Source organism: Balaenoptera physalus (genome assembly GCF_965194825.1).
Source record: "Balaenoptera physalus genome assembly, chromosome: 14".
Taxonomy (NCBI): domain Eukaryota; kingdom Metazoa; phylum Chordata; class Mammalia; order Artiodactyla; family Balaenopteridae; genus Balaenoptera; species Balaenoptera physalus.
Window position 1 is genome coordinate 29807353 of NC_138893.1, and position 13373 is coordinate 29820725.

Here is a 13373-nt window from a genome sequence, read left to right on the forward strand (position 1 = left end):
GAGATCTTCTAAATCACTGTCTTCACTATTTTTAGCTAACTCATCAAATAGCTGATGTCTGAAAGAATCTCATCTTAGAAATACTTGCTTAAGAATTCATTGTCTCTCTAATGTTTCTGAAGGATTTCTGTAATTAGAAACTAATTAGCTAGTCGAAGGTGGGGAGGGGTACAGACCGAACAGCACAACAAAGTCAGCAACTGTGCTTTGGAATTATGATTTACAGTCTGCCTTCAAACTAAATGTTTTTTAATAAAAACAGAACTTCAAATGATGAACTGCATGGTACGTGAATTATATCTCAATAAAGGTGACATATACACACACAAACTGGACTTCTATTTGGCCTAATCCAAGACATCAAAAACAATTATTTCCCCTGACCACAAGCTCTGCACTAAACTGCAAATAGGGAATCCTGCCGCCCCTAGCATGGAATATACACAGGAGGGCAGAAAATGAGGGTGAACAGAATAGGGATTCTGTTCTCTATTCATCACAGCATAAAAAACCTCCAAACTTCCCAGAACATGAAAAACACAAATTTAAGTATAGGGACAAAATAATATTTAAAAGAAAACTATTTTATTGTCTAATGTTTGGGAATATATAATTCCATTCTTTTCATTAACCATAATTAAGAGCTCACAGTTTCAGTAACTGGTGAGTTTTTGGCTACAAAGATGAGTAAATTTATTACAAATCAAATTTCATGAGAATGTCAATGAACTGTCCTAGTTTTTGTTGTATCTCTATTGCACACTGCTCAAGAGGAGCCAGTGATTAGTTTCTTCACAGATGGGCTTTCACTGTAAACATGGTGCCTAAAGGATGTGGCCTATACTGAGATAATTTAAGTTTTAGCTACCACGTGTTTTCTACTTGGGGGGAGGGGAGAAGCATCAGATTATATGCAAAACAACTTAGAAAATGTCTTTGAGTTCTTCACATAACATTACATTTTTACCACCTTTTAAGATTACGGAATAAAACGGAAAGCAGAAAAAAAGTAAAAGAGTTGACAGGGAGGAAAATACAGTAAATAAATCTAAGTGGTAAAACCTCACTTAATGTAACAAAGATCAGGAAAAAGCGGGAAAGTTCCAGCAGAAGAGAAAGAGGTGACGTACACATGCTTTCTAGGTTACTGACATATCACACTATCTCCAAGAGTAACTAAAGCATCTTTCTCTTAACATGTTGTTTTGAAAATTTAACAAACGTTAAATATTACATGTTCTGTCCCTTCCTCTTCCATGTTATGAAGGCAAATTAAAAAGACAGCTGAAGGCACTCTAAGAAGATTAACTTTATAAAACTAACCTGCAGTATCAATGTACACTCAGAATTGATTGAGTGAAATACACAACTAGCTAAGTGGTGGTGCATAATTACAGATAAAGGAAAGTTAATATACTTTTAAAAACATAAAGATCTGAGAGTAAGTGAAATTAAAAAAAAAAAAAAAAAAGCTCATATTGTTCTGTAAGCTGGGCCAGGAGTAGAATTTAACATATTTTGAAGTCACGGGTCACAACTCACTGGGGACACTTCACAGCTACTATGGAACTCCGTTGGTTAGAATATGGAGCTGGCTCATAGATGTTTAGAAAACAGACTTATTTTTTCCCCCATATATGGCACCGTTTTCAAAGTTTTGCCTTGTTTCTTTTGACATAAAACCATAATGGTAACTAACTTTGAAAAGAATGCCAAATGGTAAAAAAAAAGCCAGGACTTACCTGAGCCCACATGGGCCAGCTCAACACTACCCTGGAGTTCTATGGTAGCTGTGACATCACAGCATGGTTTATGCTGTGGGGTCAGGGTGGACTTGGAGTCAGCTGGCACAATTTCAGGAGCCCTTAAAGAGAAAAGTTAGTTTTAAGTGGTAATGTTCAGAATGTCCTTTACCATGGTCAGCAGAAAGATGCAGATGTGGGTGGCTACGAGGTCTGGGTAGTTTTCCTCTACTCAGAGTTTAATTCACTTAACTGTCTTTGCATATTAAAAAGGAAACTATACCACCCAGTTATACTTTTTCTTCATACTCCTAACCATTCGGCTATAGTTCAAAGACAAACTTGGCTTAGACAGACACAGCAATCTCTTTCAATACTCAAACATGACCTTCTTTTCAAATAAAATGACCTCAATATTTTTAAGTGTATCTTAAGTAGACACAAGCTATGGCAATCCCAAAAATAGTTTGAGCAGACCAAACAAATCACCTCCCAGATGCATTTTTTACATAATAACCAAAGGCAACAAGATAAAATCTACCATTTCTATTCCTAGAATAGTGCTACTGAACAATAATCTTTTCAAAAAAACCAAGAGATGAAAATCACAAATTGGAAATAAATTCTTAATCTAATCTATACTTTATCACAATGGGTTTCTATTCAATTCATTCAATAAACTTACTCCATTATGAAAACATTTATTGATTGACTGATTGATTGCCACACCATGCAGCTTGCAGGATCTGTTCCCCAACCAGGCATTGAAAGCAGTGGAAGCCCAGAATCCTAACCACTAGGCCACCAGGGAACTCCTGAAAATATCCTCTTCAGAAAAATTAAAAACTCAAATGATAGGGAAGTCAAAATAATCTCTAAATAAGGCCTTTAAATGTTCTATTATTAACCATGACAAACTATGCCAAATGTAGCTTATACTGTGGTGCTCTTACCTCCTTAAATCTTTGATCAGATTGTTAACAACCAAACTGCTGTGAAAATATAAATCCCCAAAGTCATCAAAAAAATACCTGAATTGATAGAGTACCTTCATAAGAAAGAAGATCTTGCCATGCAGGAAGAATTACTGCTAAAAGCACAATGGAAGGATATGAAGGAACATGTCACAAAGTTATCTTTGGGAAGGTGATCAGAAATGAGGACCAGTGTTAATGGGTTAAAGATGAATGTGAGTTACAATCAGAAAGGCTACTTAACATATTCCCAAAAAGTCAACTGAAGGGATATTAAAGTTCTTAAAATCTGAGGTTCTGGTCAAATAAAATAGTGTTGTCAAAACCACATTCTGCACTGAAACCAAGTCCCAAAAGTTTTTGACTTCAGGTAAAAATTTCATCTGTCAAGTTATCCTGGCCAAATTTGAAACCAAATATTAGACTTTTAGAATTATGCTATTTTAGATTGGCCTTCTAAGAGGAACTGAATAGTCTAGCCACTCTCTTTTACCAGTGAGAAAATCAGAGGGTAAATAAGCATTTTAAAAGGGACGGACAGATAAAAAGAAAACCTCTCATAACATAACTTTATACTATTCAGATTATGTCCATATAACTCTTCTTCTAGCCAAAAATACTGATAGAATTAAGACAGAGAATCATCAAATTGGAAGAGATATTTAAAAGTTAGCGCATCTTGATGTGGTTCCCAAGTAGAAGCACAAAACAAGAAAGTCCCTATAATTCGCTACTGCAAGAGAAGGTTCCACAGCTTCCGTTAATGCTCATGGCCCCACAACTATCCACATAAAACTATGGATCTACCACCGAGTGGTAGATGTTTCCCCAAAGAGCTTCAGGCCCATATATCCAACAACCCATCAGAATCCTCACTATGGCATGTCTAAAACTGATCTTCATGTTTTCTTCGTTTAGGAAAAAATGATACTGCTATCCAACCCAAGTGTCCAAACAAAAAACCTGGGTATCTTTCTTAACTCTCCCCTCAGCCCCAATATCAATTCTTCCAAGTTTTATCCATCCTACCTTTTTAAAGTCTCTCTCAAATACATCCCCCTTACCCCATTTTCCACTGCCTGCACCTTAGGTCAAGGCCACACTCTTTCTCACCTGGATTGCTATCATTTCCTCCTTAAAAGGTCTGCTTGCCTCTACTGCTGCCCCCTCCCAATCTAGCCTCTAGGCTATGACCAGAGTGAGCTTCCCAAACCACAAATCAGATTAAGGCAGTCTCCTTCCAAATGTTTACCTCTGCCCTTACATTAAGAGCTAAAATCTTCAACCAGATTAACAGGCCTTGAAAAGTCCAGCATTACCCTGCAGCTGTTTCTCACGGCTCCCATTCTATACTCCAGCCCTGTAGACTTCTTTCAGTTGAACGGATGGGCCATGCTCTCTTGCCTCTGGAGTCTTAACAAATGCAATTCCCTCTGACAGAAGCACTCTTTTCCCTCTTCTAAGGTTTTGGCTTAGATGTCACTTCTTCCTGAAAGCCCTCTCCAAATGTCCAAATGCGATTAGGGTGCATACTCCTCCTCTAACACCCTATACTTCCTCTCCTGAACTTATCACACTATTACTGACCTGTTAAATTACTTCTTCACTGGACCACAAGCTCACTGAGAGCCCTGACTTCTTCCCCGGGCTTGGAAGCACACTCAATGATCGTCTGAATGCATAAATGAATGGACAAACAAACAAATAAGAGGTAAAAATGAAGACAATTCTGAAAAGCAAGTGGAGGGTGGAGCAGGTTGGACATTTGCCTTTTGAGATTTTTAAGATATCTAATAAACCCATAATTGTTGTTTAAGCAAAAGTGTGATACCGGTGTAAAAAAAAAAAATCAAAATAAAGAGCCTCAAAACAAATGAAGCAGAATCATTTTATATATGACAGAACCATCCAAATCAATGGGGAAAGAATTTATTTAATAAATCATATTAACGGAAATTATCTGTAAAAAATATTTTAATCCTTAGTTCAATCCAAAAAACTGTGAAAAACAAAGATAAAATGTTATAACTCTCCCCACAAAAAAAAGGTAAAGAAAATGTGCAACAAATATGTCTGGTATATATCTGTAATATATACATTATTTATATTCATATAGACTTGATACAACTTGATAAAATCACAAAGGAAAATGGACAAAAGACATAAATCAACAATTCACAGAAAAAAATACAAATGACTAATTAAATGAGATATCTTGCCTCCCTTAATAACAAACATCAGCAAAGATACAGCTACACGGGTACTCTCTTACACTGATAATGAGAATATAATCAGTACAGTCCTTCCAGGCAGCAATTTACCAACATGCACAAAATACCTTTGACACGTTTCCATCATTTGATCCTGTTACCCCATTTCTGGGAACCTAAGAAAATCATTAGAAATGCTGACGATTTTGTTCATCAAAACACTATCAGAATAAAACATTTTCAAAAAACCCAAAGGTCATTAATAAGGGCTATGTTAACTTAAAGTACAGCAACTCGAAGTCGTATTACACATTCATTTTTTTAAAGATGAAAATATTTTAACTACTTCAAAATGTAAAATTCAACAACAAAAAGAATGTACATTATTTCAGTTACATAAAAATATTAAAAAACTGAAAATACAAATATGAGATTTCCTCTAGTGATATTATAAACTATATTTTTTCATAGCTTTTCTTACCTCTGACATACTCTGCAATGAGTATGCTCTGTTTTTATTATTTAAAAATGAATTAAACCCTTATATACTGTTATAGGAAGTCAGTATATAATGCCAAATTTGATAAAACAAGAAATACTGCTGTGTCCATCAACAGATGAATGGGTAAACAAAATGTGGCATATAAATAAAATGGAACATTATTCACACTTAAAAGGAAGGAAATTCTGACAGTTACAACATGGATAAACCTTGAAGACATTACACTAAATGAAATAAATAAGCCGGTCACAAAAGGACAAACACCACCGTATGATTCCACTTATATGAGGTACCCAGAGTAGTCAGATTCACAGAGACAGAAAAAAGAACGGTGGTTGCCAGGAGCTGGGAAAGGGGGACTGGGGTGTTACTGTTACTGTATACAGTTTCAGTTTTGCAAGGTGGAAAAAGTTCTGCACACAGATGGTTGTTATTGATGGTTACACAACAATGTGAATGTACCAAAGCCACTGAACTGTACATTTAAAAGCAGTTAAGATGTCAAATTTTGTCATGTATGCTTTACTACAATTAATTTTTTAAAAGGAAAAAATGATAAAAGGACATTATTCAGAGATATTAGAGGTCCTGCTTCAAATATCACCTATGTAGTGCTCCTCCCTCGCACGAAAAAGTATATGTTTAAATTTCGTCTAATCACATCCAAATTGAGACTTATTCTGTAAAATGAATGGCCTGGCCTCTGAAAATGTTAATGACATGAAGAGTAAACAGAAAAAAAAAACAAAACCCACCTGAGGCACTATTTAGATTAAAAGAGATTAAACAGATAAAACAACTAAAATAAAACAGATAATCCTTGATTGAATGGGGTTGGAGCAATAGCTATTAGTGAAACTACTGGTGAAATTGAATATATGGACCTCAAATATTAGAGTTTCTGGATAATTATATTGTGTGAATATGTAGGGAAAATGTGTTTTTAAAACATACAATGCTGAAATATTTAGGGGCAAAATGTCATGACATCTGTAGCTAACTCTCAAATAGTTCAGGAAAAACTCCTACAGAAAGACAAACAGAGCTCACAAATGTGGCAAAGTACTAACAATCGGAAAATCTAGGTCAAAAGCATTTGGTATTCAATGTGTTATATTTGTAACTTCTCTACTGTTTTTGAAATTTCTCAGAATGAAAGGCTGATGGGGAACAGCCTGGTTACCTCCACAGATAAGGACTGAAGGTGGAGGGAAGAAAAAGAAACTTGCTTTTCTTTATAAACTCTTTCTGTAACTGCTTGATTTTTATAACCCTGTGCATAGTTTAATTAATGTTTAAAATTAAAGTTATTTCATGGTAAACAGTAAAGGTCTCTGGAGTCTAAATACATCTTTTTATACTTAATATTTAAACGATACTTTTGGATTTCATAATTCAATGTGTTCATTTAATATAGTGCTTTTAAAAAATGAAAGCCTTTACTCAATCAATGATGCATATTCAAATGTCACTATCATACAATCGAGACTCACCAGACAGATTCCCTTTCTCAGCATTAGGAGGCACATTATTAGTTGGCAGGCCTGTGTAATCAATCATTTCTAAAAGCCAGGAATTATGTCTCAGGCAGACTAAAGGCAACCAGAAGGATACTGCAGGGGCTCTATTTCTGCCACTGCTATCCATTTGCCTTGACACACTCATTCCTGGAAGCTTCTTTCATATCCCAGATGTCAGGAAGCACTTTGAAAAGCCAGACTAAACTGGCCAGGGGGAATAAAATGTGTGTGTATTCTCTACAGATTAGAATCTTACATTGCTGAGAATTCCCACAATTCACTTAAAAACCATGACATAAAATGTTATTTTAAATCCAGAGTTCCAAAAGCACAAGAGGAAATCCTTTGAAACTTGAAAACAAGATAGAACTAGCTGAAGATAACACTCCTTTCACAGTGCTAAAAATAATTCTATTACCTGTAATATCAACTACCTTGGACAAGAAGGAGATTAACAACCAAGAATGTGTATGGAGTGAAAAGGCACCGCAGTTTTTATAGCTACACGCACACATCCCACGTAAGAGTATCACACAGAGTTAACCAAGGACGTACAAGGCATGGCCAGCATTCTAGCAGCTTATTTTCCTTTTATGGATGCAGTGCCAAAGATTTGCTGCAGGAGTCCACATATATTTTGGATTCTATTAAAAGCTTTTAATAGAATATTTTAACTCAAACCATTTTTTTTTAAATGTTTTTAAAAAGTGCGATGGTTTTCAATGTCAAAGACTACGAAGACTTTTTTTCAGGCTCCACATTCATTCATATGTAAAGCAATATATGAAGGGAAAAGGGACACTAAATAGGAGTATCTTTTAGTAGAACAGTCTGGTATCAATATAAAATCAAATTCATAATCAAACAAAATGGCCCAGCATACAACCATAACTTAAAATGAAGCAATTCTACAGGGCAGGAAAAATTCTGAAGATGGAAAATATTGTCCAAACAGCTAAGGTATACCAAGTATAAGCAAACACAAGTAAAGCAAACAGAACAAATACTAGAGAAATGCCATACTAAAAATCAAGCCCAAATAATGTGGCTTCGCTATGGAATGATGAGAATTATTAGCAAGTGAAGATTACCTTGGGACACAGCAATCAACTTCACATAGGCTTACTTATTTAGTTGACTTGGAAAAAAGGACTGAAAACATTAATATTCATAGGCATCAAACATCATTCAAAAGTTCCAGTAACAGTATTCCTTGCAACCATATCAAGCAAGAAAAACCACTGTGGATAAAAAATATATGGTCTTCATCTACTGTTCCTGGCACATACCTCCTAAAACCCTTGTAATTTCCTATATAAGAGCCATAAGGGTGTCTTTTGTTATAATATTTAGTTTTGTTCTCAGTTCCTAAATAGCTCCAGAATGATAAAGATGAAATAAATAGGAGTCTTTTGTTGCTCATATAGCAAGCCCCCTTCAAGCACCTCTGAGTTTATGTTAATGAGGTAACTTCTGGAAAGCCCCTAAGGATGGAGGCTGGTTACCAGGGGAACAAACCCAGTGATTAGAAGGTTGTAACTTTCAGCCCCACACCACCCTCACCTCCTGGGAGGGGAGAGGGGCTTGAGGTTCAAACAATCACCAATGTCCAATGGTTTAATCCATCTGCCCCCATAAAAATCCCTGATATGGGGTTTGGAGAGCTTCCAGGTTGGTGAACATGTGGAGGTGCTGCAAGAGTAGTGGCCAAGAGAGGACACGGAAAGCTTGCCCTATGCACCTCTTCCACCTGGCTGTTCCTGGGTCATATCCTTTTATAATAAACCAGTAATCAAGTGAGTAAAATGTTTTCCCGGGTTCTGAAAGCTGTTCCACCAAATTATTTGAACCCAAGGAGGTGACTGTGGGAACCTACGATTTATAGCCTACCATCAGACACACAGGTGACAACCTGGACTAGCAACTGGAATCTGAAGGGGGTAGGGAGGAAGGGAGGCAGTACTGTGGGACTGAGCCCTTAACCTGTGGGATCTGATGCTACTTCCAGGTAGAGGCAGAACTGAGTTAACTTGTAAAATGCCCTGCTGGTGTCTGGACAATCTGAGAATAGCTTGGTTTGGGAACCTGCCCCACCCCTCCCGCCTTCCCTCCCGACATACACACATACATTTGGTGGCCATTACTGCTATGAATGTAATGTAAGCCTAGAGACACAAAGAAGTGAGTTTTTACTTACATACACACCTATATACCACCTTTGTCGAGAAAAGGATAACAACATGGCTACATCACTCTGAGTCAGTAAGCCTCTGTGCCTCAGCTTCTCCCGTTGTGTAAAATAACAAAACAATGACTCTTGTTTTGTCATAGAACCAGTGAAGGTTAAGTTAAATTTTTCTGAAATTGTCAAATTAAGATGCTATTTGTAATTTTTTAAAATGTTATTTGTATTAATTTCCTATTGCTGCTTCAAACAAATTACTACAAATTTAGTGACTTAAAACAATACAAATATTTTATCTTAAAATTTGGGAGAGGTCAGAAGTTCCACATGGGTCTCACTGGGCTAAAATCAAGGTACACTCCACAGGGAGGCTCTAAGGGAGTTTTGCCTTTTCCAGCTTCTAGAGGCTGCCCACATTCCTTAGCTAAGGGCCCCCGCATCACTAAAACCTCTGCTTTTCCACCGTCACATCTCATTCTCCCATCTCTCTCCTTTGCTGATTAAGGACCCATATTACACTGGGCCCACCCGGATAATCTGGGATAATCTCTCCATCTCAAGGCCCTTAATTACATCTGCAGAATCCCTTTTGCCAAGTAAAGTAACATATTCATAGGTTCTGGGGATTAGGATTTAGACATTTTGGGGGGCCGGAGTGCAATATTCTGCCTGTCACACTATTTAAATCAGTCATGTAAATCAGAGAAAACCCAAAGCGGGTGGGGAGAAGCGCCTATAAGGAAGTCAAGTACTGGGCAAGTAAAAAATACAAATTTGGACACTACCTCATCATTAGTATTGTATTTTTCAAGATACCTAATGTTTTGTGTTTTCAGACAAGTCATCAATAAAATACCTCTGTGGAGCAAATTAATAATTTTTAAGGCTAAAGGAGTACTTAGTGAACTAGAAAACAAGTTTCTTCTAATTTTTTCTTTACAATAACTTATATGCCCTGAGTTACCTTTAAAGTTAAAAAGTCAGCCACAAAGATATCTGAATAAATGGATAAAATCACCATTATGTCTTATGTCAAGAATTTCCTTTTCTGTTTTGTTTTGATGTGGTAGTTTTCTTGGTATAAATCAACTTATTATCATTCCAGTACACAGTACTACTATCTCTCAAAAACTAACCTTCTACGACTTGATCTTCCATTGAAGTTAATTTGATTTTGTTTGGGTTAGTGCACAACACTCCTTTCATTTGACCAGACACTGTATCTCAAAACTAGGAATTTAAAAAGTCATCGTAGAAGATTACACACTGCAACAGATTTTTTTAGATGCAATATTGTGATTTATAGGAAAAATCATCATTCAGATGACCAAATACATATATTTGATCTTCATCCACAATTCCTGGCTCACAGCTTCCCAAAACCCTTAGAATTTCCTGAGTGATAAAAGTAGTGGGATAGTATCTGGTCTCTGGTCCTCAGCTCCTGAAAACACTTCAGGGAAGGTGACTTTTGGATCCCACCCCCAGGGTGGGAGCTGGTTGCCAGGGGATTAGAGGGTTGGGACTTTCAGTCCCACCCACTATGCCACCCTGACCTCCAGAGAGGGGAGAGAGGCCAGAGATCGCCAGTGACCAATGATTTAATCAACGATGCCTATGTAATGAGGCCTCCATAAAACCCCAAAAGGAAAGGGTCTGGAGAGCTTTCAGGCTGGTGAACACACAGAGATCTGAGGAGAGTGACACTTGGAAAGAGCATCATGGAAGCTCCATGCCCTTTCTCCAAACCTTGCCCTCTATACATCTCTTCCATCTAGATGTTCATCTGTATCCTTTATCATACCCTTTTATAATAAACCAGTAACCTAGTAAGTAAACTGTTTCTCTGAGTTACGTGGGGCGTTCCAGCAAATTAATCAAACCCAAGGCGGGGGGTCATGGGAACCTCTGATTTATAGACAATTGGTCAGAAGTACAGGTTAACAACCTGGGCTTGTGACTAGCATCTAAAGTGGAGGGAGGTCTTGTGGGGCTGAGCCCTTCACCTGTGGAATCTGATTCTACCTCCAGGCAGACAGTGTCAGAATTGAGCTGAATTCTCGGACACCCTGCTGGTGTCTGCGAATTGCCTATTGGTATAAGGAAGCTCACACACACACACACACACACACACACACACACACACACACACACACGCTGGAACTGGGCCTGGGAACCCTTTTCACCAGAGGAAGAAAAATAATACTAATACAACCTTAAAAATTTACTTCCTGAGAAAAACCATCCATATACATGATTTTTAATACCAATACCAAAGTAAATTGAAAAGAACATTTTAAAATGTAGTAAGCCTATACATTGCTAATTTTGGTTAAAATGAAAAAAGTGTTAATGAAACCAAATAAACAAATATCAATACTTTCTGATATGTTTAACACCATGCAAGTTTTAGATATTTCTACAGTTACATCTGACACTCTGGAGCGGACACCTATACGTAACACTGTATACAGCTTTCCAGTAAGGGGGCCAAAATACAACTGGCATCAATACAGAAAACAACTGCCACAAATATTAATTTTCAACAGTTATGAGAAAGGAGGAAACATTAGATCAAATATAACAATATTTTTGGAGACCAACTGCAAGAAAAAGTTAATTCTAATGTACTGCCTACGTTTTAAGAATCATATAAATTTTTAGACACATCAAAATCTTGCTCAGTAAGACTACAATCCTCATGACTCCATTTCAACGTGCTCCTTGATAATGAGATTCCGGATAAGCTCGTAAGTCAGTGATTCTCAATAGGGTACACCAGTACATACTGTGCCCCCCCCCGAAAGCTTGGGAGCAATGGAGATGTTACTAATTCATATGTTCTCTATAATGCCACAGCCATGGGGCAAACTGAACATTTCAGCATAAAAATTCCAGTTTCAACATGTACTTGTTATATGAGCATGATTCTTTTCCCCCTACACCTTCAACAGCACTCCCTCCCGCTGCCCCCCAATCTCAAACCCTTCCCATCTTTGTTAGCAGGATCACTAGACAAGCTAAATGGAAGAAAGATGCAGCTATTTAAGGCAAAATGCCAAATAGGAAGCAACACGTCCAATGACAACTGAATAAAAACTTTTCAAGTAAAAACTTTATTTGATTTAGGACTCTACGTATAGAAAACATTACGATTTTTTTCCTTATATATTCATCAAGTTATCAAATATTCATCAGGAAGACAGAGAAATTAAATATAAAGAAATCTGACTTTAGACTCTTCATATCCACAGACTGCCTAGTGATAAACTGAGGTCTCTCTACTCTTTCCAAAAAAACCCTATGGGACCTACTTGCTCTGTCTTCACCTGACAGGAAGAGGCCAAGTTGGCTCCCAGTGGGTTGAGCTCCAGGTAATCTGTAAGGTGAGAAGTACAGAAAGCTAGGAAGAAGGCAAAGAATCAAGAAATTTAGGAGAAAAGCAAAAAGGTTTATTTGTCTTTGGAAGGTCTATTTGTCTATTTGTCCAGATTCCAGTTTCCACAAATGTTTATTCACTGATTAACAAAAATTTCAATGTCTGCTATGTATCAGGCAATGTTTTAGGTACTAGCAAACAGCTGTGAACAGAACAGACAAAATTCCTGGCCTTCAGAAAGCTTAAGTTCTAAGCAAGAGAGAGACAAATAAGGTGACTTCTAATAAGTGTATTAGGAGGCAACAAGTGTTGTGAAGAAAATTAAAGTTGGGGGAAGAGAGGACAGGACAGGGCTGAAATTTGAGGCCTCACAGAGAAGGTGACATGTGAGAAAACACCTGAAAGAAGTAAATTAGCTAATCCTGCAATCTAGAGAAAGCAATCCGGGCAGAGGAAAGAGCAAGTGCAAAGCTTGAGGCTTATTTGCAGACAAGAAAGGTGGCTAGAGGGCAGGAGTGAATGAGCGAGGTTGAGAGTAATAGATAAGGTTAGAGGGAAACGTGTGTTTGTATAAAAGTGGGGAAAGCAGGTGTGGGATAGAGAGCAGAGAGAGCCTGTAAAATTGGCTTTTACTCTCAGCAACACAGGGAGAATCACTGGAGGGTTCTAAGCAAAGTTTTAGAAGAGTAGCTCCTGTTCAGAGAACAGTTTGTAAAGGAGGACACGGACCGAGAGGGGATCATGGCTTGGACCAGTGTGGTGAGAGGTGGCCAGATTCTGGGTATATTTTGAAGACAAAGCCAGTGAGAATGGAGTATAAGAGAAAAAGAAGAAAACCAAGGATGACCAAGGCTCTGGACA

General features: G+C 37.4%; 1 protein-coding gene across 7 annotated transcripts in view; it reads right to left on the reverse strand.

Annotated features, from left to right (window-relative positions):
• Positions 1-13373, reverse strand: part of ZRANB1 (zinc finger RANBP2-type containing 1) — a 69125-nt gene that overhangs the window by 27944 nt on the left and 27808 nt on the right. The window contains exon 2 of one of the 7 annotated variants that reach the window (XM_082423072.1): positions 1743-1864. The exons of 5 other annotated variants lie outside the window; for them this stretch is intronic. The gene's annotated coding sequence lies outside the window, so the exon portion shown is untranslated. Of the gene's footprint in view, positions 1-1742; positions 1865-4303; positions 4389-13373 lie in introns of all 7 variants that reach the window. One more of the 7 variants, XM_082423073.1, reaches the window with a different exon arrangement.